At 46.0% G+C, this 23584-nt stretch overlaps 1 protein-coding gene across 2 annotated transcripts in view; it reads left to right on the top strand.

The window, feature by feature from the left end:
- MED20 (mediator complex subunit 20) overlaps positions 1-23584 on the top strand; it is a 54763-nt gene that overhangs the window by 13688 nt on the left and 17491 nt on the right. The window lies entirely within an intron of this gene.

The following is a 23584-nucleotide window of genomic DNA, read 5'->3' as shown; positions in this document are numbered from 1 at the left end:
ATCAAAGTTACACGGGTCCGTCAAGTTCAATCTTTCCCAATCAATATGCATTCGATATAACCTACAATGTCATTTGTCATGAGTAGGGTTGAGCGACCTTGACCTTTTTAGAGTCGAGCCGTGTTTCGCGAAACCCGACTATCTTAGAAGTCGAGTCGAGTGGAATCGGCCGATTATCGCGAAAAGTCGGGTATCGACCGAAACACGAAACCCAATGCAAGGCAATGGGGGAGCATAGTCGGCAGTGAGTGGAGGCCAGGAAAACACCTACACTGCCCATTTTAATGGCAAAAACATCCATTCTTGTTACAGAAGCTTGTCAATCGTAATTTAGCTTATAATAATTGGAAGGCATTTGAAATTGGGGGTCATTTGGCTAAAGTTGTGGGGGGTAGGGCTGGTTCAAGTAATTAGTGGGCCCAGTAAATCTGGACCACATCACGGCAGTGGAGCAGGGAGAGGTAAGTATTTCAACTTTGCAAGTGCTGTGATCCTGAGCAAGCAGGGGGGCCCACTCGTTGGCACTGGCACAGGGCCCCTCAAAGTACAGCGGTGTGTTTGCACGGCGGGGGGCGCCTCCCACCGGCAGCAACACTTTTGCGTACTATGAGAGGCCCTGTGCCAGTGACGTCGCCAACTAGTATTCCTCCCCCCACCTGATGAAGGAACCTGCACTTACATCTGCACCTTCCTCTTTGTCCCCGTGTAAGGTGGTATGGTATGCGGGAAGAGGAACCTGACTTTCAGCAGGGTCACAATCTTGCTGTGTAGCGTGCACGGGGAATGTTGCGTTACGGGTCAATGTACCAGCAGACTCATCTATCACTGGCTGGGCAATGGGCAGGATGAGGAGGAAACACAGATATAGGCCCAAAGAATAAAGTTGGCTAAATGCAGTTCAAAATTGGTAACACAGGACTAACCAGGGGGCATTGCAGTGGAGGACAACTGGAATGAGAGCCTGACACAGAGAGTAGGCCCAAATCAGTAAGTAGTCGAAATGCAGTTCAAAATTGGCAACCGTAGTAAACAGGCGGCACAGCTTTGTTCAGTGGAGGAGAACAGCAAGGAGTGGCAGACACCGATAGTAGGCCCCAACCCAACTAGTAGGCCAAATGCAGTCTAACATTAACAACTACTTAACGAGAGCCTGAAAATGGAATTTCAGGACAGGAAACCAGGAGAACAGCAAGGAGTGGCAGACACTGTTAGTAGGCCCCAAACCAACTAGTACGCCAAATGCAGTTGTTCCATTTAACCACTATTTAACAAGAGCCAGAAGATAGAAGCTCAGGAAAGGCAACCTGGAGAACACCTTGGAGTGGAAGACACCGTCTCTACACCCCATACCTAATTTGTAGGCCTAATGCAGTGTAGTTTCCAACAACTACTAAACGAGAGTCGGAAGACCGAAGCAATGGCGAGGAAACCTGGGGAACACCTTGGAGTGGAACACACTGTCTCTACACCCCATACCCAATTTGTAGGCCTAATGCAGTGTAGTTTCCAACAACTACTAAACGAGAGTAGGAAGATCGAAGCAATGTGGACGAAACCTGGGGCACACCTTGGGGCGGCAGACACCGTTAGTAGGCCCTACCAAAGTTGTAGCCCCAATGCAGTTTTAAAATTCCTAGAGGCTCAAAACAAGACTATTGACGCTCAGCTTTTTTCAAAGGAACACAGCTGTATTGAGTGGCACAGACAGACACAGGTATTAGGCCTTAAACCAAAAATGTGGCTCACTGCAGCTTAAAAAAGGTTACATGGGTACACAGGCAGCATTTCTCTGGGCAGTGGAGGACAATTTCAATAGTGGACCGCAGACAGACTTTGTACGCCTACTATTAAAAAAAGGATGCTCTATGCAATTAAAAATAGGTTCCAGGGGTACACGGGCAGCAGTGGTCTGGTCAGTGGAGGAGTAGTAGAAAGAACGGGCCGCAGACAGGCTTCGAAGGCCTAACATAAAAAAATATTGGGCTGTAGGCACTTTAACATTGGTTCCAGGGGTACACGGGCAGCAGTAGACAGGTCAGTGGAGGCCTAGTGGAAGGAGGGACCGCAGACAGGCTTCGAAGGCCTAACATAAAAAAAATTGGGCTGTAGGCACTTTAACATTGGTTCCAGGGGTACACGGGCAGCAGTAGACTGGTCAGTGTAGTAGTAGTAGAAAGAACGGGCCGCAGACAGGCTTCGAAGGCCTAACATAAAAAAATATTGGGCTGTAGGCACTTTAACATTGGTTCCAGGGGTACACGGGCAGCAGTAGACTGGTCAGTGTAGTAGTAGTAGAAAGAACGGGCCGCAGACAGGCTTCGAAGGCCTAACATAATAAAATATTGGGCTGTAGGCACTTTTAAATAGGTTCCAGGGGTACACAGGCAGCAGTGGTCTGGTCAGTGTAGGATTAGTAGAAAGAACGGGCCGCAGACAGGCTTCGAAGGCCTAACATAAAAAAATATTGGGCTGTAGGCACTTTAACATTGGTTCCAGGGGAACACGGGCAGCAGTAGACAGGTCAGTGGAGGCCTAGTGGAAGGAGGGACCACAGACAGGCTTCGAAGGCCTAACATAATAAAATTGGGCTGCAGGCAATTTATAATTGGTTCCAGGGGTACACGGGCAGCATTGGTGTTGTCAGCGGAGGCCGATTGTAATGAGTGTCTGCCAGTTAGTAGTCCCAAACAATAAATACATGTTAATCTCTCGCATGACAACAAAACGAAACCACCAAAGGGTGCAATCATTCGGTACTGGGGTGGGCTCCTCTGCGTAGTTTCAGACCTAGTAATTTGGCACAAAGTATTTACCGTATATACTCGAGTATAAGCCGACCCGAGTACAAGCCGACCCCCCTAATTTTGCCACAAAAAACTGGGAAAACTTATTGACTCGAGTATAAGCCTAGGGTGGAAATGCAGCAGCTACCGGTGAATTTCAAAAATAAAAATAGATACCAATAAAAGTAAAATTAATTGAGACATCAGTAGGTTAAGTGTTTTTTTGAATATTTATTTAGAAGAAAACATTAAATTAGCACTGTAAGTGGAAAAAAGGGTCAACAAAAACAATACGGTAACAACAATAACTTTAAAAGTACAAAAACCATAGATCAATCAGCAACCAAGCTAACCACAAGTTAAAATCCTTCAAATTCACTGGATTCATCATCTGTATCTCCAAACAGAGCCTCAAATTCAGCTGGTAAGAGGTTATCAGCATAGACGTTGTCATCATCACTGAGTTTGTCATCATCGTCACTGCTGTCATTCTCATACAAAGCGTTGTCTTCACTGCCATCCATAGCGTTACTAATGCCACACTTCTTGAAGGCCCGTTGCACCATGTCCTCTGGAATCTCTTCCCATGCATCACGAACCCACTTTGCTATTAATTCTATGTCCGGCTTCATCAGATTTCCAAGTTTTGTCAGTCGGGCTTGACCAGATGACATCCATTCATGCCACATCCTTCGCACACGGTCTTTGAAAGGTTTATTTAAACACACATCTAGGGGCTGCAGTACAGATGTAAGTCCACCTGGAATAACCGCCAAAGTAACTTGAGAAGACTTTGCCAGTTTTTTTATGTCATCAGATGTGTGTGCTCTGAACATATCCCAGACTAGTAATGATGGTTTTTTCTTTAAGGCTGCTCCTGGGCGTCCATTCCAAATTTCTTCCAGCCATTTTTTTGTTCCATCTTCATCCATCCAGCCTTTAACATGCGCGCGCACTGTAATTCGTGGTGGAAATGTGACCTTTTTTGGCAAGGTCTTTCTTTTAAAAATAATGACAGGCCGCAGCTTAGTTCCATTAGCCAAACATGAAAGAACGACTGTGAAGTGGTTTTTTTCATTTCCTGTGGTTCTGAGTAAAATAGTTTTGTCTCCCATATTTGCCACAGTTCTGTTGCTTGGAAGATCAAAAGTCATAGGTGTTTCATCCATATTTCCAATATCTCCCAGGTCATAGTTATGGATCCTTCTTTGTTTTATGATGAATGAATGGAATGACATCACTTTTTCATCAAGGTCTTTTGGCAACTTCTGTGAAATCTTTGTTCTTTGCCGCAAACATAGGCCAAATCTACTCATGAAGCGGGTACACCATCCTGCTGATGCAACAAAATTTTCAATGCCTGGGGCTTTCAATTTGTCTTCTTTAGCCATTTGAAGAGCACGTAAGCGAATTCCCATGCGTGTTACGCAGTAACCATTTTGACGACACTCCATAACCCATTTATGCAACTCAGTCTCTAGAGCCTCATATGACGTCTTCAAACCACGTCGAGCTTTTTTTGCCTTTGGAATCTTTACCAAGTCAGCTTTCATTTTCCGCCACTCTCTCACTTGTTTTTCGTTAACACAAAATTCCCTACTTGCTATACTGTTATTGCTTTCTTCTGCTCTTGACACAACCTTAAGTTTGAAACCAGCTTCGTATGACCTGCGTTTTTGTTTTGGTCCAGGATCAGAAGTATTGGGATCCATTTCTAACGGGATAAAAAAAAAAAGTTAAAAAAAAAACCCATACTATAGCGATTAAATTCTCAAAATACTGTATATCCAAGACCACAGACCACGTAATGCTCCATAAAGTTCATAATGGGCCCATAAGATGCTCTATATAAAAATGTGCAACATATAATGCCCCATACAGTTCATTATTGCCCCATAGCTGTGCCATATAGTGCTCTGCACCGTTCATATTGCCTTATTGCTGTGCCCCATACAGTGCTCTGCACCGTTCATATTGCCTTATAGCTGTGCCCCATACAGTGCTCTGCACTGTTTATATTGGCCCATAGCTGTCCCCAATACAGTGCTCTGCACTGTTTATATTGGCCCATAGCTGTCCCCAATACAGTGCTCTGCACTGTTTATATTGGCCCCATAGATGCCCCAATACAGTGCTCTGCACTGTTTATATTGGCCCCATAGATGCCCCAATACAGTGCTCTGCACTGTTTATATTGGCCCCATAGATGCCCCAATACAGTGCTCTGCACTGTTTATATTGGCCCCATAGCTGTCCCCAATACAGTGCTCTGCACTGTTTATATTGGCCCCATAGATGCCCCAATACAGTGCTCTGCAGTGTTTATATTGGCCCCATAGATGCCCCAATACAGTGCTCTGCACTGTTTATATTGGCCCCATAGATGCCCCAATACAGTGCTCTGCACTGTTTATATTGGCCCCATAGCTGTCCCCAATACAGTGCTCTGCACTGTTTATATTGGCCCCATAGATGCCCCAATACAGTGCTCTGCAGTGTTTATATTGGCCCCATAGATGCCCCAATACAGTGCTCTGCACTGTTTATATTGGCCCCATAGATGCCCCAATACAGTGCTCTGCAGTGTTTATATTGGCCCCATAGATGCCCCAATACAGTGCTCTGCAGTGTTTATACTGGCCCCATAGATGCCCCAATACAGTGCTCTGCAGTGTTTATACTGGCCCCATAGATGCCCCAATACAGTGCTCTGCAGTGTTTATACTGGCCCCATAGATGCCCCAATACAGTGCTCTGCAGTGTTTATACTGGCCCCATAGATGCCCCAATACAGTGCTCTGCAGTGTTTATACTGGCCCCATAGATGCCCCAATACAGTGCTCTGCAGTGTTTATACTGGCCCCATAGATGCCCCAATACAGTGCTCTGCAGTGTTTATATTGGCCCCATAGATGCCCCAATACAGTGCTCTGCAGTGTTCATAGTGACCCCATAGATGCCCCAATACAGTGCTCTGCAGTGTTCATAGTGGCCCCATAGATGCCCCAATACAGTGCTCTGCAGTGTTCATAGTGGCCCCATAGATGCCCCAATACAGTGCTCTGCAGTGTTCATAGTGGCCCCATAGATGCCCCAATACAGTGCTCTGCAGTGTTCATAGTGGCCCCATAGATGCCCCAATACAGTGCTCTGCAGTGTTCATAGTGGCCCCATAGATGCCCCAATACAGTGCTCTGCAGTGTTCATAGTGGCCCCATAGATGCCCCAATACAGTGCTCTGCAGTGTTCATAGTGGCCCATAGATGCCCCACATTAATCTGTGCGATGGCCGCTGCTGCTGCAATAAAAAAAAAAAAAAGCCATACTCACCTCGCTACTTGCAGCTCCCAGCGTCTGGTCCCGGCGTCTGTCTGCACTGACTGATCAGGCAGAGGGCGCCGCGCACACTAGTGCGTCATCGCGCCCTCTGACCTGAACAGTCAGAGCGCAGATAGACGCCGGGAAGATGGATCGGCGCCCGGCGGCTGGAACGTGGACAGGTGAATATGCTATACTCACCTAGTCCTGGCGATCCTCGCGCTGTCCCCTCCTGTCTTCCGCGCTGCAGCTTCTTTCTCTGTCAGCGGTCACCGGCACCGCTGACAGAGAAATGAATACGCGGCTCCACCCCTATGGGAGGTGGAGCCGCTTATTCATATCTCTAATGAGCGGTCCCACGTGACCGCTGAAGAGAGGAAGAAGCTGCAGCGCGGAAGCCCGTGGGACGGCAGGGACAGCGCGAGGATCGCTGGGACTAGGTAAGTATACCCCAGCGCCCTCACCCCCTCACCCGCCGACCCTGCCACTACCGTGACTCGAGTATAAGCCGAGGGGGGCACTTTCAGCCCAAAAATTTGGGCTGAAAATCTCGGCTTATACTCGAGTATATACGGTACTTGGGTAAATATAGGACACTGCCCCTGACTATGTTAAGTACCATCATACATGTCAACACAATGGTATTGTCAGTGGCAGGAATTTACGGATGTCAGCGCATAGACTAAACATTGGTGGAACTGTGAGAGATAATTGTGCAAGTGGTTTAGCAATGTTTGAGCTGGGGGTGGGGGAACTCTCTTGTGGCCGGCGGTACAGGCCCAGGGCCCCTCATGTTACAACAGTGTGTCTGACGTTGGGTGCGCACCACCACCGCCAGAGACACTTTATTGTACTATGAGGGACCCAGTGGCAGTGCCGTCGACCAAAAGCGGGCACACCCACCTCTTCAGACAAACGGCAGTCTCACGGGTGCTGGCGCCAAGTGGCGATACCACGGCCCCGTGTGGGGAGTTTGGCCATTTAGGGAGGTGTAAACATGTCGTATGCTGGACAATCAGGTGCTGCAAATTACGAGATTGCGAAAGTCATTCAGAATAGCCCACAGGCAAGACCTTTTCATAGGAAAGCTAGGTGTCGGCCGGGCAAGGTGGGGCAAAAGATTTCGAAATCCAGTTGTGGTTCATTTTAATGAAGGTTAGATCATCTACATTTTGGGTAGCCAGACGAGTCCTTTTTTCGGTTAATATTGAACCTGCAGCACTGAATACTCTTTCGGATAGGACACTAGCTGCTGGGCAAGCAAGCTCCTGCAATGCATATTCTGCCAATTCTGGCCAGGTGTCTAATTTGGATGCCCAGTAATCAAATGGGAATGACGATTGAGGGAGAACGTCGATAAGGGATGAAAAATAGTTAGTAACGATACTGGACAAATGTTGTCTCCTGTCACTTTGAATTGATGCTGCAGTACCTGTCCTGTCTGCGGTCATAGCAAAATCACTCCACAACCTGGTCAGAAAACCCCTCTGTCCAACACCACTTCTGATTTCTGCCCCTCTAACACCTCTGGTCTGCTGGCCCCTGCAGCTCGTGTGAGAACTATCACGGGCGCTGTGTGCTGGGAATGCCTGAAGCAAACGGTCAACAAGAGTTGATTGTTTGGTTGCTAATATTAGTTCCAAGTTCTCATGTGGCATAATATTTTGCAATTTGCCTTTATAGCGAGGATCAAGGAGGCAGGCCAACCAGTAATCGTCATCGTTCATCATTTTAGTAATGCGTGTGTCCCTTTTGAGGATACGTAAGGCATAATCCGCCATGTGGGCCAAAGTTCCAGTTGTCAAATCTGCGGTTGTGATTGGTTGAGGGGCAGTTTCAGGCAAATCTACGTCACTTGCCTCCCTCACAAAACCAGAACCCGGCCTTGCCACGCCACCAATTTCCAGTGCCCCCGGGAAAGCTTCCTCATTAAAAATATACTCATCCCCATCATCCTCTTCGTCCTCCACCTCCTCTTCGCCCGCTACCTCGTCCTGTACACTGCCCTGACCAGACAATGGCTGACTGTCAACAAGGCTTTCCTCTTCCTCTGGTGCAGACGCCTGATCCTTTATGTGCGTCAAACTTTGCATCAGCAGACACATTAGGGGGATGCTCATGCTTATGGCGTTGTCTGCACTAACCAGCCGTGTGCATTCCTCAAAACACTGAAGGACTTGACACATGTCTTGTATCTTCGACCACTGCACACCTGACAACTCCATGTCTTCCATCCTACTGCCTGCCCGTGTATGTGTATCCTTCCACAAATGCATAACAGCCCGCCTCTGTTCGCACAGTCTCTGAAGCATGTGCAGTGTTGAGTTCCACCTTGTTGCAACGTCTATGATTAGGCGATGCTGGGGAAGGTTCAAAGACTGCTGATAGGTCTGCATACGGCTGGAGTGTACAGGCGAACGGCGGATATGTGAGCAAAGTCCACGCACTTTGAGGAGCAGGTCGGAGAACCCAGGATAAGTTTTCAATAAGCACTGCACCACCAGGTTTAAGGTGTGAGCCAGGCAAGGAATGTGTTTCAGTTGGGAAAGGGAGATGGCAGCCATGAAATTCCTTACGTTATCACTCACTACCTTGCCTGCCTCAAGATCTACTGTGCCTAGCCACGACTGCGTTTCTTGCTGCAAGAACTCGGACAGAACTTCCGCGGTGTGTCTGTTGTCGCCCAAACACTTCATAGCCAATACAGCCTGCTGACGCTTGCCAGTAGCTGGGCCATAATGGGACAACTGGTGTACAACAGTGACAGCTGCCGATGGAGTGGTTGGGCGACTGCGGTCTGTGGAAGAGCTCTCCCTTCTGCAGGAGGACGAGGAGGAGGAGGGGGTGCAAACGCCTACAGCCAACTGTTTCCTAGACCGTGGGCTAGGCACAACTGTCCCGAAATTGATGTCCCCTGTGGACCCTGCATCCACCACATTCACCCAGTGTGCCGTGATGGACACGTAACGTCCCTGGCCATGCCTACTGGTCCATGCATCTGTAGTCAGGTGCACCTTTGTACTCACAGATTGCCTGAGTGCATGGACGATGCGCTGTTTAACATGCTGGTGCAGGGCTGGGATGGCTTTTCTGGAAAAAAAGTGTCGACTGGGTAGCTCGTAGCGTGGTTCAGCGTACTCCATCAGGGCTTTGAAAGCTTCGCTTTCAACTAACCGGTAGGGCATCATCTCTAACGAGATTAGTCTAGCTATGTGGGCGTTCAAACCCTGTGTACGCGGATGCGAGGCTAAGTACTTCCTTTTTCTAACCATAGTCTCATGTAGGGTGAGCTGGACTGGAGAGCTGGAGATCGTGGAACTAGCGGATATGCCGGTGGACATGGCAGACTGAGAGACGGTTGGAGACGGTATTGTTTCCGCCGGTGCCTTAGATGCAGTATTTCCTCCTACGAAACTGGTGATTCCCTGACCCTGACTGCTTTGGGCTGGCAAAGAAACCTGCACAGATACTGCTGGTGGTGCGGAAAATGGTGGCCTTACAGTGACGGAAGGGATGTAGCGTTGCTGACTAGCTTCATTGGCCGAGGGTGCTACAACCTTAAGGGACGTTTGGTAGTTAGTCCAGGCTTGCAAATGCATGGTGGTTAAATGTCTATGCATGCAACTTGTATTGAGACTTTTCAGATTCTGACCTCTGCTTAAGCTAGTTGAACATTTTTGACAGATGACTTTGTGCGGATCAATTGGATGTTGTTTAAAAAAATGCCAGACTGCACTCTTTCGAGCCTCGGATCCCTTTTCAGCCATTGCAGACTGAGCTTTAACCGGATGGACACGCTGTCCTCCAACAGTTTTTGGCTTTGCCACGCGTTTTGGGCCAGATACTGGCCCGGCAGATGGAACCTGTTGCGATGTTGATGCCTGCTGCGGCCCCTCCTCCTCCGCTTCAGAACTACTGCCGCCTGCACCCTGTTCCCCCAATGGCTGCCAATCGGGGTCAACAACTGGGTCATCTATAACCTCCTCTTCTAGCTCGTTCGCAACTTTGTCTGTGTCACCGTGTAAGTCGGTGGTAGAGCGTTCGTGACGGGGCAACATAGTCTCATCAGGGTCTGATTCTGGATCAGTACCCTGCGAGGGCAATGTTGTGGTCTGAGTCAAAGGACCAGCATAGTAGTCTGGCTGTGGCTGTGCATCAGTGCACTCCATGTCAGAATCTACTTGTAATGGGCATGGACTGTTAACTGCTTCACTTTCTAAGCCAGGGACGGTAAGAGCTCCATGGTAGTAACCCGTTGTGTCGCCTGCTGCATCCTTCTCTGTTGTTTTTGCTGAAGAGGACAAGGAAGCGACTTGTCCCTGACCGTGAACATCCACTAACGACGCGCTGCTTTTACATTTACCAGTTTCAAAAGAGGAGGCAAAAGAGCTAGAGGCTGAGTCTGCAAGGTAAGCCAAAACTTGCTCTTGCTGCTCCGGCTTTAAAAGCGGTTTTCCTACTCCCAGAAAAGGGAGCGTTCGAGGCCTTCTGTAGCCAGACGACGAACCTGGCTCCACAGCTCCAGACTTAGGTGCAATATTTCTTTTCCCACGACCACCTGATGCTCCACTACCACTACCTTCATTACCAGCTGACAATGAACGCCCACGGCCACGACCTCTTCCACCAGGCTTCCTCATTGTTTTAAAAACTTAACCAAAGTAACGGTATTTGTTGCTGTCAAACAACTTACACGGTGAGCTATAACTTCAGTATGATTTCGATATCCCTTTACAGGTTGGTGAGACCGCAAGGAAAATCAGGCACAATGTTACACACTCTGTTTTCTGTGGCACCAAATCAGAGAGATGCCACACACGCAGGACTGTCACTCAAGCACAAATGTCAATATTAATCTCCCACTGTTTTTTTTTTTTTTTTTTTTTTTCAGGGAGAATTTAGAAAGCAAAAAAAAAAAGAAAAATTGCCTTTCTATGGCCCAGTGCCCACTATTTGAGAGAGAGACATGGCACACCCAGGAGTCAAGACTGGCACACAAGCAGAAAGGGCAATATTAATCTCCCACCGATTTTTTTTTTTTTTTTTTTTTTTTTTTTTTTTTTAGGGAGACTTTAGAAACCAAAAAAAAAATAGGCTTTCTATGGCCCACTGAGTGAGAGATGGCACACACAGGAGTCAGGAGTGGCACACAAGCCCAGAGGCCGATATTTATCTCCCACTGATTGATTTATTGATTTTTTTCAGGTAGAATTTAGAAACCAAATCAACCAAAAAAATAAATAGGCTTTCTATGGCCCACTGAGTGAGAGATGGCACACACAGGAGTCAGAAGTGGCACACAAGTCCAGAGGCCTATATTTATCTCTCACTGATTGATTTATTGATTTTTTTCAGGTACAATTTAGAAACCAAATCAACCAAAAAAAAATAGGCTTTCTATGGCCCACTATGTGAGAGAGATGGCACACACAGGGATGGCACTCTAGCAGAAATGCCAATCTTAATCTCCCACAAAAAAAAAAAAAAAAAACAGGGACTGTCCTACAATTACTATCTCCCTGCAGTAATCTCAGCCAGGTATGGCAGGCAGCAATAAGGAGTGGACTGATGCACAAATTAAATAAATAGTGTGGACAAACAAAAAAGATAGCTGTGCAGAAAGGAAGGAACAAGATGATTTGTGCTTTGAAAAAAGCAGTTGGTTTGCACAGCGGCGTACACACAGCAATGCAGCTATCAGGGAGCCTTCTAGGGCAGCCCAATGAGCTACAGCGCTGAGAAAAAAAAAATGTAGCTTCCACTGTCCCTGCACACCGAAGGTGGTGTTGGACAGTGGAAATCGCTACAGCACAAGCGGTTTGGGGGTTAATGGACCCTGCCTAACGCTATCCCTGCTTTTGACGAAGCGGCAGCAACCTCTCCCTAAGCTCAGATCAGCAGCAGTAAGATGGCGGTCGGCGGGAACGCCTCTTTATAGCCCTTGTGACGCCGCAGACAGCATGCCAATCACTGCAATGCCCTTCTCTAAGATGGTGGGGACCAGGACCTATGTCATCACGCTGCCCACACTCTGCGATTACCTTCATTGGCTGAGAAATGGCGCTTTTCGCGTCATTGAAACGCGACTTTGGCGCGAAAGTCGCGTACCGCATGGCCGACCCCACACAGGGGTCGGGTCGGGTTTCATGAAACCCGACTTTGCCAAAAGTCGGCGACTTTTGAAAATGAACGACCCGTTTCGCTCAACCCTAGTCGTGAGATAAGCATCCAGACAATCTACCGTTATTATCTCTTGCAGTGGTCTCTAAGCCAGTGATAGTGGAGCACCGTACTCTGCTTTCTTCGGCAGTTCTAGGCTATGTTTACACGTTGCGTTTTTGATGCATTTTTTCTCCAAGGGTAACACTTGCTTTCTTGGCAGTAAAGAAACAAAGTAAAAAAGCAGGTTTTGCTGAGTGTTTGCCGTGTTTTTGGTGAGTTTTTTTGTTGTGTTTTTTTGTCAGGGTACACTTGTCTCTTGTGCATACAATGATAAACTGATTCAATTTCATCAGGTTTGGTACCAAAAGCGCAGCAAATCCCGATACCTTTTGTTTTTTTGCATTTACTCATTGCTTTCAATGGGTGGAAAATGCATAAAGTGAAAGGCTCCATTCTGCAAAAAACGCAGCTCTTTGACAAACAGGGAAAAACCAAGCTGCATACATGAGATTTCTGAAAAGCTCATAGTCTTTGCTGGTACTGTGAAAAGCAGCTAAAAATTTGCATTAAAAAACACGCTGCAAAAATGCAACGTGTGAACATAGCCTTATAGAGAGTGAATAGATCAGAGGGGTCATATTCTCAACATTCTCTTGATCGGTGAAGTGTCCTAGGGAGTTTAGTGATGGAGCATAACTTATGAACTTGGAACAACCTCTTTCATATGTCTAATAATTTTGCTTGCTCTAATGGAATGTGAAAATGTGAAATGGTTATAAAACACTGCTGTTTGTGAGAACAGCATAAAGTGAGAGATAAAGGGGTTGTCTAGGCTTGAGGTGGACGTGTGCAGTCACTCCGTGTGCGACTTCTGAATCGTCACACCGCACACTGACAGGCTGCAAGAGCAGGCAGTCCTGTGATCACAAGTGTGCGATTCGCTTACGATTCGCTTACATGCGGTTACGTGCTGACTAGACGTGCGCTGCCTTTTACAATTAATTTCTATTAAGTGCGGCTGTGTACGTCTAGTCGACATGTGGCCAGGTGTATTCAAACTGTATAATTGCCAGCACTAGAGAATCCCAACACTATATGGCGCGTAATTCTGCTGTTGTGTTTTATGTATTACACTATTCACACTGCTGCACAAACAAAGTGTTAACTTCCATGGGTCAGCTCAATTAAGGCGATACCAAACTTATAAAATGTTATTTCTTTTGTGCAAGAATTACAGCACATTACATTTTCCTGTCAATGAAGCTGTGATACCTTGATATTGTGTAAGAATCCTGTAGTTTTTATTGGCACCATTTTGTAGTACTTGCAAGTTTTTGTTAATTTTTTTTTTTCAGTCACACATTTTGGAGGTGGAAAGAAAAAACAATCTTCTGTTTTTTTTTTTTTTTTGTTTTTTTTTAGTTTCAATATGTTTATTCAAATTTTTGAACATACAACAAAACATAACAGTGCACAGATGTTGTTCCATGCGGAAGGAATATGCAAATTATTGGCACGTTTAATACTTGAGTCAAGTGTTTTTTTTTTTGTTTTTTTTTAACCGCATTCACTGTGAGGTATACACAATCACATAGACATGACTATAGTGATGCCATATATGACAGACAGTACTGTGCTAAAATTTTAGGCAGGTGTGCAAAAATATTCCAACTAAGAATGCATTTCAAAATGGAAGTGTTAAGGTATGTTTTCAGTCAGTAAACGTACAGCCGGAACGTCCTATCCTCAGCGGCCAGATGTTAGGCTGGTTTCACATTTGCGTTTTTTGCCGCTGCGTTTTAGTGCAAAAAAACGCATGCTTTTTTTTCCCTATACTTAACATTAAAAACGCATGCGTTTTGATGACGCATGCGTCGTTTCTATGCATGCGTTTTGTTGCAGAAATGCAACATGTAGTAGTTTCTAGCTGCGTTTTTTTGCCGCAAAAAACGTATTGCTGTCTATGTAAACGCATGCGTTTTTAAGCAAATGCGTTTGCATGCGATTTTAAACGCATGCGTTTTAATAGAAAAACACAAGAATAAACACTGATAAGCCAACCCTAACCCTAAGGGTTGGGGTTAGGATCCCTAGGGTTGGGGTTAGGATCCCTAGGGTTAGGGTTAGGATCCCTAGGGTTAGGATCCCTAGGGTTAGGATCCCTAGGGTTAGGATCCCTAGGGTTAGGATCCCTAGGGTTAGGATCCCTAGGGTTAGGATCTCTAGGGTTAGGGTTAGGATCCCTAGGGTTAGGATCCCTAGGGTTACTAGGGATCCTAACCCTAGCTATTTCTGTTTATAGTGGGTTTTCTAGTTGATTTTGATGATTGGCAGCTGTCACACACTTCTCATCATGCGTTTCAAAAACGCAAACGCAGGAAAAAACGCATGCAAACGCGTCAAAACGCCGCATTTGTTTTAACATGCAAAAATGCATGCGTCTAAAAAACACAGCGTTTAAACGTGTTTTTTTCACCACATGCGTTTGCGTTTAAAACGCTAATGTGAACCAGCCTTACAGCACAGTGGATGGGATTTCATGAAATCCCATCTCCACTATGCGTGCAGGGACGCCTTCGGCTTCCTTGCGTAAACAGACATGTGGGGCGTCTTTCTAGACCACAGCATGTCTATTTATCTTGTGGGGACGCTCAGTCTCTGCAAGATAAATTTCCCGTCCAATGTATAGGTCGCACGGTTCAATGCGCAATCACCAGCGTTCAAAAGACAGCAACGCTTTGGAGGCATTTGCTTCCTCCAAAGCGCTGCCGGTTTCTGCCCATGGAAACCTACCTTTAGCTTATTTTAAGACACATAAGAGCACAGTGAGGTCAAAAATACTCTGTTGCAAAAAAATCACAGTAATAAGCAAGTGTTTGTCAAAAGATGGGGAAAAAACAGGGTATTTAGTTGATACGTTTTTTGGCAAAAACATGTATACTAAGCTGCTCCACCAATAGTCAAGGTATACCCTGATAGCAGTCCTATCTAATGTATATAATCCCTATCTGATGTTTTTAAAAACCTGATCATCTGTATAGTACCTGTATAAGCAGGGTTCAGAGAGGGAATATCCATGTGGACATGCAGGATGGAACAGCTTAAATGCAAATGATCCACAGAGGAGTGAAAAAAACAATGGTGTGCTTGGATTTAACGTAACTTTAATCTTTCATGAGTTATTTACAAGTTTATGACCACTTATAAAATGTGCACCATCACATTTATGGGTGTCCGGTTCGAGCATATTCCTACATGAACAGTTTCCTGGAAAATGGATTGGTTGTCGTGGGCTAGACGAATGTCCACCAAGGTCTCCCGATCTGCCCCCCTTAGACTTTTATCTTTGGGGTCATCTGAAGGCAATTGTCTATGCTGTGAAGATATGAGATGTGCAGCATCTGAAACAACGGATACTGGAAGCTTGTGCTAGCATTTCTTCTGTGGTGTTGCTATCAGTGTGTCAAGAGTGGGAGAAGAGGGTTGCATTGACAATCCAACACAATGGGCAGCACTTTATGACCACTTATAAAATGTGTTCAAACTTGTAAATAACTCATGAAAGAATAAAGTTACGTTAAAACCAAGCACACCATTGTTTTTCTCGTGAAATTCTCAATAAGTTTTATCTCCCCTCTGTACCAGTCAGTCACTTTAAATTCGTTTACTGTAAATGATATCTATAACTCTGTATGTAACCCCTTTCTCATGTGCAGCACCTTGGAATTGTGCTGTATAAATAAATAATAATAATGTCACATAACCCTCTTCCCATTGGAAAAAATAAAGTTGGATCCAAAATGGCCGCCATGGTCACCACCCATCTTGAAAAGTTTTCCCCCTCCCATATACCAATGTGTCAAAAACAGGAAGTTGATATCACCAATCATTCACATTGTATTTAGGTGTATCCATATAAATGACCCACCCTGTACAACTCGTCCTGAAAAAAGTAAGCTTTCAAATGGCTATATTGACGGAAAAATAAAAAAGTTATGGCTCTGGGAAGGAGGGGAGTAAAAAAATGAAAACGCAAAACCGAAAAAAAATCCAGGGGTTACGGGATTATAAAACATCAATTGACTGTGGTTATCACATTTTTGGGAAGCTGTATTCAAATTCCCTAGCCACATGCATGCCTGATTACTGCCACGCCCATTCTCAATCACTTGAATAGGACCTTCCTGACAAAGTGAAGTAGACCATAAGATCCTCAAAAGCTAGACATCATGCCGCGATCCAGAGAAATTCTGGAACAAATAAGACACAAGGTAATTTGTCCTGGGCCCTGTGGTGTTCAACATCTTTATCAATGATTTAGATGAAGGGATTGAGGTTAAACTATGCACAAAAACCTAGGAACTGGAATGCAAAAAAATTGTCAGCAACTGCTCTGGACTGATGAGTAACAATGTGAAATATTTGCCTGTTACAGAAGGCAGTTTGTTCACCAAAGGGGTAGTAGATCGGTGCAATAATGAGTGACTGCAGGAAACGGTGAAGTATGGTGCAGGACACTTGCAAGTTTAAGGCTGCTTTTCAGCAATTCAGATTTGGCCAAGATGGAGTCCTCATTGCTGAGAAATAGATACATTTACAGTACATTGTAAAATACCATCAGGGAGGCCTCTGACTACAAATTTACTCTTCAGCAGAATAACAACCCCAACTATATAGCCCAGGTCATTTAAAGGGAATCTGTCAGCAGATTTTTGGTGTGTAATCTGAATACACCAGGAGATAGAGGCTGAGACATTTAAGTTCAATGATGTGTGTGGTGGTGGTTATTTTATTTTTTTTTAAATCAGATTATTTTTATTAAACATTTTTCAAATAATTACTACCACATCTTCCCCAATAAATCACTTACAAAATCAGAAAAGATCATAACCACCCTTCCATCTCCCTTCCTAAACCCAAGTCCTGGAACAGTTTTTATATAGGAAGGCATTCATGGTTGCCCACGATCAGGAACTAGCAGCGCTTTGGACACAGCACATGTTCGCTGCATTGAAAGCGCTGCTGTCTATTGGATGCAGGTAAAGCCGTATGTGTTCACTGAACCATGCAGATTCACCACGTTCAATATTTTCTATTGATGTAATCTCTCTTGCAGAGACTTGTCTGGAAAGACGCGTCGCATGTCTGCGTCCAGAGATGCCTACTGCTCACCCGTGGAGACATAGTGGACATGGGATTTCTAGAAATCCCATCCACTATGCTGTAAAATTTGGCCCCTGTGGGTTTGACGCTGCATAAGTACTCAGTGTCAAATCTGTATCAACTCTGGATCGTGGTTACATACCCTGTAGAGCAGGGGTCCTCAACGTGTAGCTCGGGAGCCACATGTGGCTCGTGGTCCCATGAATTGTCTCGCAGCTGTCTGCCAGTTTGGTGCATTAGCTCCAGATTTAGTAAACTGGTATGAAGAGCACATCTGAAAATGGTGAACTTTGTGAGTAGCCCTGCACAGAAGAGGAGATCTGGATGCACATATACTGGTCTTGGGGGTTTAGAGATAATTTAAGTATGGTACGCTGGAGACAGGATGGTACTACCGGTCAGAGGAGGTGCTTAAAAATGGATGTGACTGTGTTGGGAGTGCGTGATGGGAGAATGCCGAATGTGGTGGGAGCACCTTTTTTCCTTTCAGCATGACAGCACCGTATGTGAGAGATGGCATCCGCTCCCAGAAACAGGAAACCTGCAGCAGAGATAAAAGAATGGGGCGGCACCTCTCCTCAGTTTTGGTTTCTTGTTCCTGCAGGTGGATGCCTGCGGCAGAGCACTTACCTCCAGAGGGATCTCCCTCTGATGATTGCCGGTCTGGAGGCTGAGGTCCACGGCGGGGACAGCCGTACTTGGCGGCATCTCGTACGGTGCTGTCAGGGTGAATGGCCGCTGCGTGCCGCACCTCATCCCCCCCCCCCCTGGACTCCCCGGTGTCCGCTCTAGGCAGGAGGCTGGTCCGGGGGAAAAAGGGGCGTGTCCTTCACTGACTCTGGCACCGAAGTGGAAGGTGGTGACTTCCGGTCGTACGGGTGTGATGTCACACGCCGGGGGAGCCGGTGTGCTGGACACTTCCGGGCGGAAGTTGCTCCAGAGGCGCACACACCGCTCCCACCATATAATAAGGAGAAAGTGAAAGTGGAACTGCCTGCTAAAATGGCTAAGCCAGCGGTGCCTGCACCCAGGATGAGTGAGGAGGCACAAGCTACCGGGGTACCCAGGGTCCTGGAGGGGTGAGTGTCTTTGTAAGGCGAATCGCACATTCTAATGTCCTTTACACTGTCTTTTAGGGAAGAACTACCTCCAAACAGAAGAATAGGGTTTGTGCGCTATGCAAAGAAACACTCCCTAGACTGTACAGCAAGAAAATCTGCCAGCCCTGTATTGATAAAACTGTGGCAGAAGAGTCTTCTTCTCTATTGCAAAATATAAAATCGATTATACGGGAGGAAGTTAAAACAACTGTTAAAGAACAATTAAAACACCATGCAAAAGGAGTCCCGCCTCCCCCTCCCCCAACAAGTGTACAAGGGTCTGATATAGATTCAGGAGAAGAACCAGGAGAATTAACCCCTTCTGATGCCTCAGATCTGGACTCCTCGGATGAGGAGTATGGCCACCCTTATTTTCAATCTGAAGATAACGGGGAAACCACTCAAACTTGTTAGGGCGACCATGGGGGAAGAAACCCCTAAAGAGCCGCGATCAATTCAGGACACTATGTTCATCAATTTGGAGGGGAAAAAGCGTAAACTTTTTCCTTTCCATGATAATATCTTAAATTTATTTAAGAGAGTGGAAAAAACCCAATAAAAAGATATCTGTCCCTCAGGCATTGAAGCGCAAATATCCCTTTGATGAAGGTCTGTGAAAAGTGGGAAAAAGCTCCTAAATTGAATGCAGCCATTGCTAGTACCTCTAAGGGAGTAGCGTTACGATTTGAGGACATGGGAGCCCTAAAAGATCCCCTTGACAAGAATGCAGATGCTTTCCTGAAATCTGCTTGGGAGGCAGCGACATGGTCGTTTAAACCCGGGGTAGCCGCCACTTGCACAGCACGTGCTATGGTTAAGTGGTTGGAGGAACTCAGTGACCAGATTAAAAACAAATGCCCGAGAGAGAGACTACTTGAAGCATTACCCTCCCTACAAGGTGCAGCAAGATTCCTAGCGGATGCTTCAATTGATTCTGTCAGAGGGGCCGCCCGTGCATGTGCTTTATCCAACTCAGGACGTAGAGCATTATGGCTGAAAAATTGGATGGCTGACTTCCAATCTAAAGTTAAACTGTGTGGGGTACCCTGTGAACGACAGTATCTTTTTGGTAAAGCCTTAGATGAGATCCTAGAGAAAGCATCACATAAGAAAAAACGGTTTCCACCTCCTTCCTTTCCTAGGCGCCGATGGGAGTCCTCTCGTTCATCCTTTCGTGGGTACGGATACAGAGGAGGTCGTGGCCGTTCAGACGATAGATCGGTATGGGGCAGACCTTGGAAAGAGAGGAAAGAGAGAGGATTCCTCTTCAATAAGCCTCCCCCCAATCCTGACCCCGCCAAACATCAATGACGCCAAGATCCCAGTGGGGGGAAGACTGATTGTTTGTCCACCACTGGGCAGCATTACCAGCTTCGCATTACCAGCTTAGTATCGGAAGGCCTAAGGTTCAAATTCTCCAGCCCCCTGCCAAATCGCGTGATAATGACCCAGGTGGTGGGAAAAAATCAGGCCACGCTAGAGAGAGATCCATCTCCTCATACAAAAAGTCCTAATAAGAGTACCCCACCAGGAGGTAGGGAAAGGTTTCTACAGCACCTTATTCCTTACGCCAAAACCAGACTGCTCGCTAAGAACAATTTTCAACTTGAAAGCACTAAACCGCTATATTCAAGTAGAGAGTTTCAAAATGGAGACCCTAAGAACGGCAATAAATGTACTCGACCCGGACTGTTACATGGCAGTAATAGATCTAACAGATGCTTACTACCATGTGCCAATTGCTGGCCAACACCAACAATACCTAAGACTAGTGGTAAACATTGCAAAAATTCCCACCCATCTGCAATATCAATGCCTTCCCTTCGGGGTAACTATAGCTCCCCGTATATTTACAAAAATCATTTCCGAAGCAGCATCTTTCATAAGAAAGGAAGACATAGTACTGGTACCCTATCTGGACAATTTTCTGGTAGTAGCAAACGGCAAAGAAAATTGTGAAAAAGCAGTCGCAAGGGTACTGCAGGTACTGACCAAATTAGGCTGGTTTATAAACCTAAAGAAATTAAAACTGATCCCAGCTCAATCCCAAGAATTCCTGGGGATTCTATTGGATTCGGTCAAGCAGGAGTGTGTCCTCCCGCAGAGGAAAATCCAAGCTATTCAACAGAAGATACAACTGTTCCAACTAGGACAGCCCATTTCACTGCGGAATGCAATGTTGCTCTTGGGTGTCCTAACGGCAACAATTCTGGCGACCCGGTGGTCACAAAGCCACACGAGAGAATTACAATGGCAGGTACTATCCGAGCAAACGAAGAACCCATACAACTTAAATTCTTCTATCTTCAAGAGTTCAAGACTCATTAAAATGGTGGCGGAGAATGGAAAATTTAAGCAACGCAGTGCCTTGGTCCGTGCGCAATCCAGTAATCCTAACTACCGATGCGAGCCTGTGGGGGTGGGGAGCACACCTGGAGAATCAGGTCCTACAAGGTCAATGGGAGGCCTCAATGAGAGCAACATCTTCAAATCTAAAAGAACTGATGGCGGGGAGGCAAGCACTTATACACATAGGAGAAAAGATACAAGGAAGACATGTGGTAGTATTGTCCGACAACACAGCGATAGCTTATATAAATCGGCAAAGGGGCACAAGATCAGCATCCCTTATGGCAGAGGCCAAAGAACTGTTCATATGGGCCGAGAACAACCTTCTTTCCTTAGCAGGAACATACTTAAGAGGGTCAGAGAATCAAATAGCCGATTTCTTAAGCCGTCAGATATTACATCAAGGAGAGTGGTCCCTGAACCAGGGAATATTTGGGAAAATCTGTGCCAGCTTGGGCATTCCAGAAGTAGACTTGTTTGCCACAAAAGAAAATCGGAAGGTAAGAAAGTTCTATTCTCTGAACCCAAGAGAAAACCCGGAGGGAGTGGATGCGCTTTTGTACCGATGGAACTTTCATCTAGCATACGCATTTCCCCCCGATACCGTTAATCCCGACAGTCCTCAAGAAAATTCGGGAACACCAGGCACGAGTAATCCTTATAGCTCCCTTTTGGCCAAAAAGGACATGGTTCACGTGGCTCAGACGTATGTCTATCTCGGACCCGTGGACCCTTCCGGATACTGCAGATCTCCTACACCAGGCACCAGTGCAACACCCCCAAGTACACAGGCTACATCTCACCGCCTGGAACTTGAGAGGGGGCTCCTGTTACCAACAGGATTCTCAAACCCTTTGGTGACCACACAGCTCGCTAGCAGGAAAAAGGTCACATCAGAAAAATACCAAAAAATCTGGCAGAAATTCCTGGAATTCTCGGGGTGACAGTTGTCCGAATCGAGCCAAGAAATTCTATAAATTCTCGAATTTCTTCAAAAAGAGTTAAAGGGGGCTATCTACTAACACCTTAAAGGTGCAAGTCTCCGCCCTGGGTGCGCTGTTTGATCAAAAACTTGCTGACCACCCTTGGGTCTATAGGTTCATCCGAACCTCCTTTACATCCAGACCCTCAAAATGATTACCTAAGGTGGCTCCCTGGGATCTAAATTTAGTTTTAAATGCCCTAACTGTTTCCCCCTTTAAGCCTCTCGCTTCCATTTCAATAAAAGCTTTAACCCTGAAAACGGTCCTCTTGGTTGCTTTAACTTCAGCCCGACGAACCCCCCCCTTACACTATCTTTCAAGATGACAAAGTGATTATTAAAATCGACCTGGCATTCCTTCCAAAGGTCAACTCAAAATTTCATAGAGACCTGGAAATAATTTTACCTTCATTTTGTCATCAACCAAAATCCCCAGGGAGAACAAACCTTCCATTATCTTTATGTCAGACGCTGACTGCTTCAATACGTAGAAGCAACAAAATCTTGGCGTCAGTCATCAGCCCTTTTTGTCGCCTTCCAGGGGACAAACAGGGGAAAAAAGGCCTCAAAGGCAACTATTGCACGGTGGTTGCGTACTGCTATTTCACTTTTTCACTTTCATATTCCTCTTCTGGCCAAATTCCCCCACAGTGAATCCGATTGAACACATCTGGGACATCATGTCTCGCACCATCCACCAACGTCATGTTGGACCACAGACTGTCCTGGAGTTGGCGAATGCTTTAGTCCAGGTCTAGGAGGAGATCCCGCAGGAGACCATCTGCCATCTCATCAGGAGCATGCCCAGGTGTTGTAGGGAGGTCATACAGGCACGTGGAGGCCACACACATTACTGAGCATCATTTCCTTGTCTTGAGGCATTTCCACAGAAGTTGGATCAACCTGTAACTTAATTTTCCACTTTGATTTTGAACATCATTCCAACTCCAGACGTCCGTGAGATATAAGGCTAGGTTCACATTGCGTTAATGGCAGTCCGCTAGCGGGATCCGTTACAAAGCGACACTAACTCTATGTAACGGATCCGTTAGCGCACCCATTGACTGCCATTATGTAGCGCATCGCTAACGCATGTCATAATCGGCATGCGTTAGTGATGTGCCGTTATTCTGTGACGGACCCTCGGACGAAGTCTGCAGCGTTTTTGGGTCCGTCACCACTAGCGCATCTGGGCTAGCGCGATCGCATAAACGCAGTCCTTTTTCGGCACTTGCGTTAGCGCAGTCCGTTAGTGCAGTCCGTTCAACGCATACGCTAACGCAATGTAGCCTTAGTTGTGATTTACGTTGATCATTTTTAGGTTTTATTGTTCTCAACACATTCCACTATGTAATGAATAAAGATTTACAACTGGAATATTTCGTTCAGTGATCTCTAGGATGTGGGATTTTAGTGTTCCCTTTATTTTTTTGGGCAGTGTATCGGCCGATTATTGCAAAAAGTCGGGGGCCGACTGAAACCTGAAACCCAATGCAACTCAATGGGGAATCAGTCGGCAGTGAGTGGAGGACAGGAAAACGCCTACAGTACCCATTTTAATGCCAAAAACATCAATTATTATTATTACTTAAGCTTGTCAATCTTAATTTACTTTATAATAATAGTTAGGCATTGAAAACTAGGGGTCATTTGGCTAAAGTTGTGAAGATTTTTGTGGGCCCAGGAAACGTGGAATACATCATGGTGGTGGAGCAGGGAGAGGTAAG

Source organism: Ranitomeya imitator, chromosome 3, assembly GCF_032444005.1.
Source record: "Ranitomeya imitator isolate aRanImi1 chromosome 3, aRanImi1.pri, whole genome shotgun sequence".
Taxonomy (NCBI): domain Eukaryota; kingdom Metazoa; phylum Chordata; class Amphibia; order Anura; family Dendrobatidae; genus Ranitomeya; species Ranitomeya imitator.
This window is presented reverse-complemented; position numbering and strand designations above follow the sequence as displayed.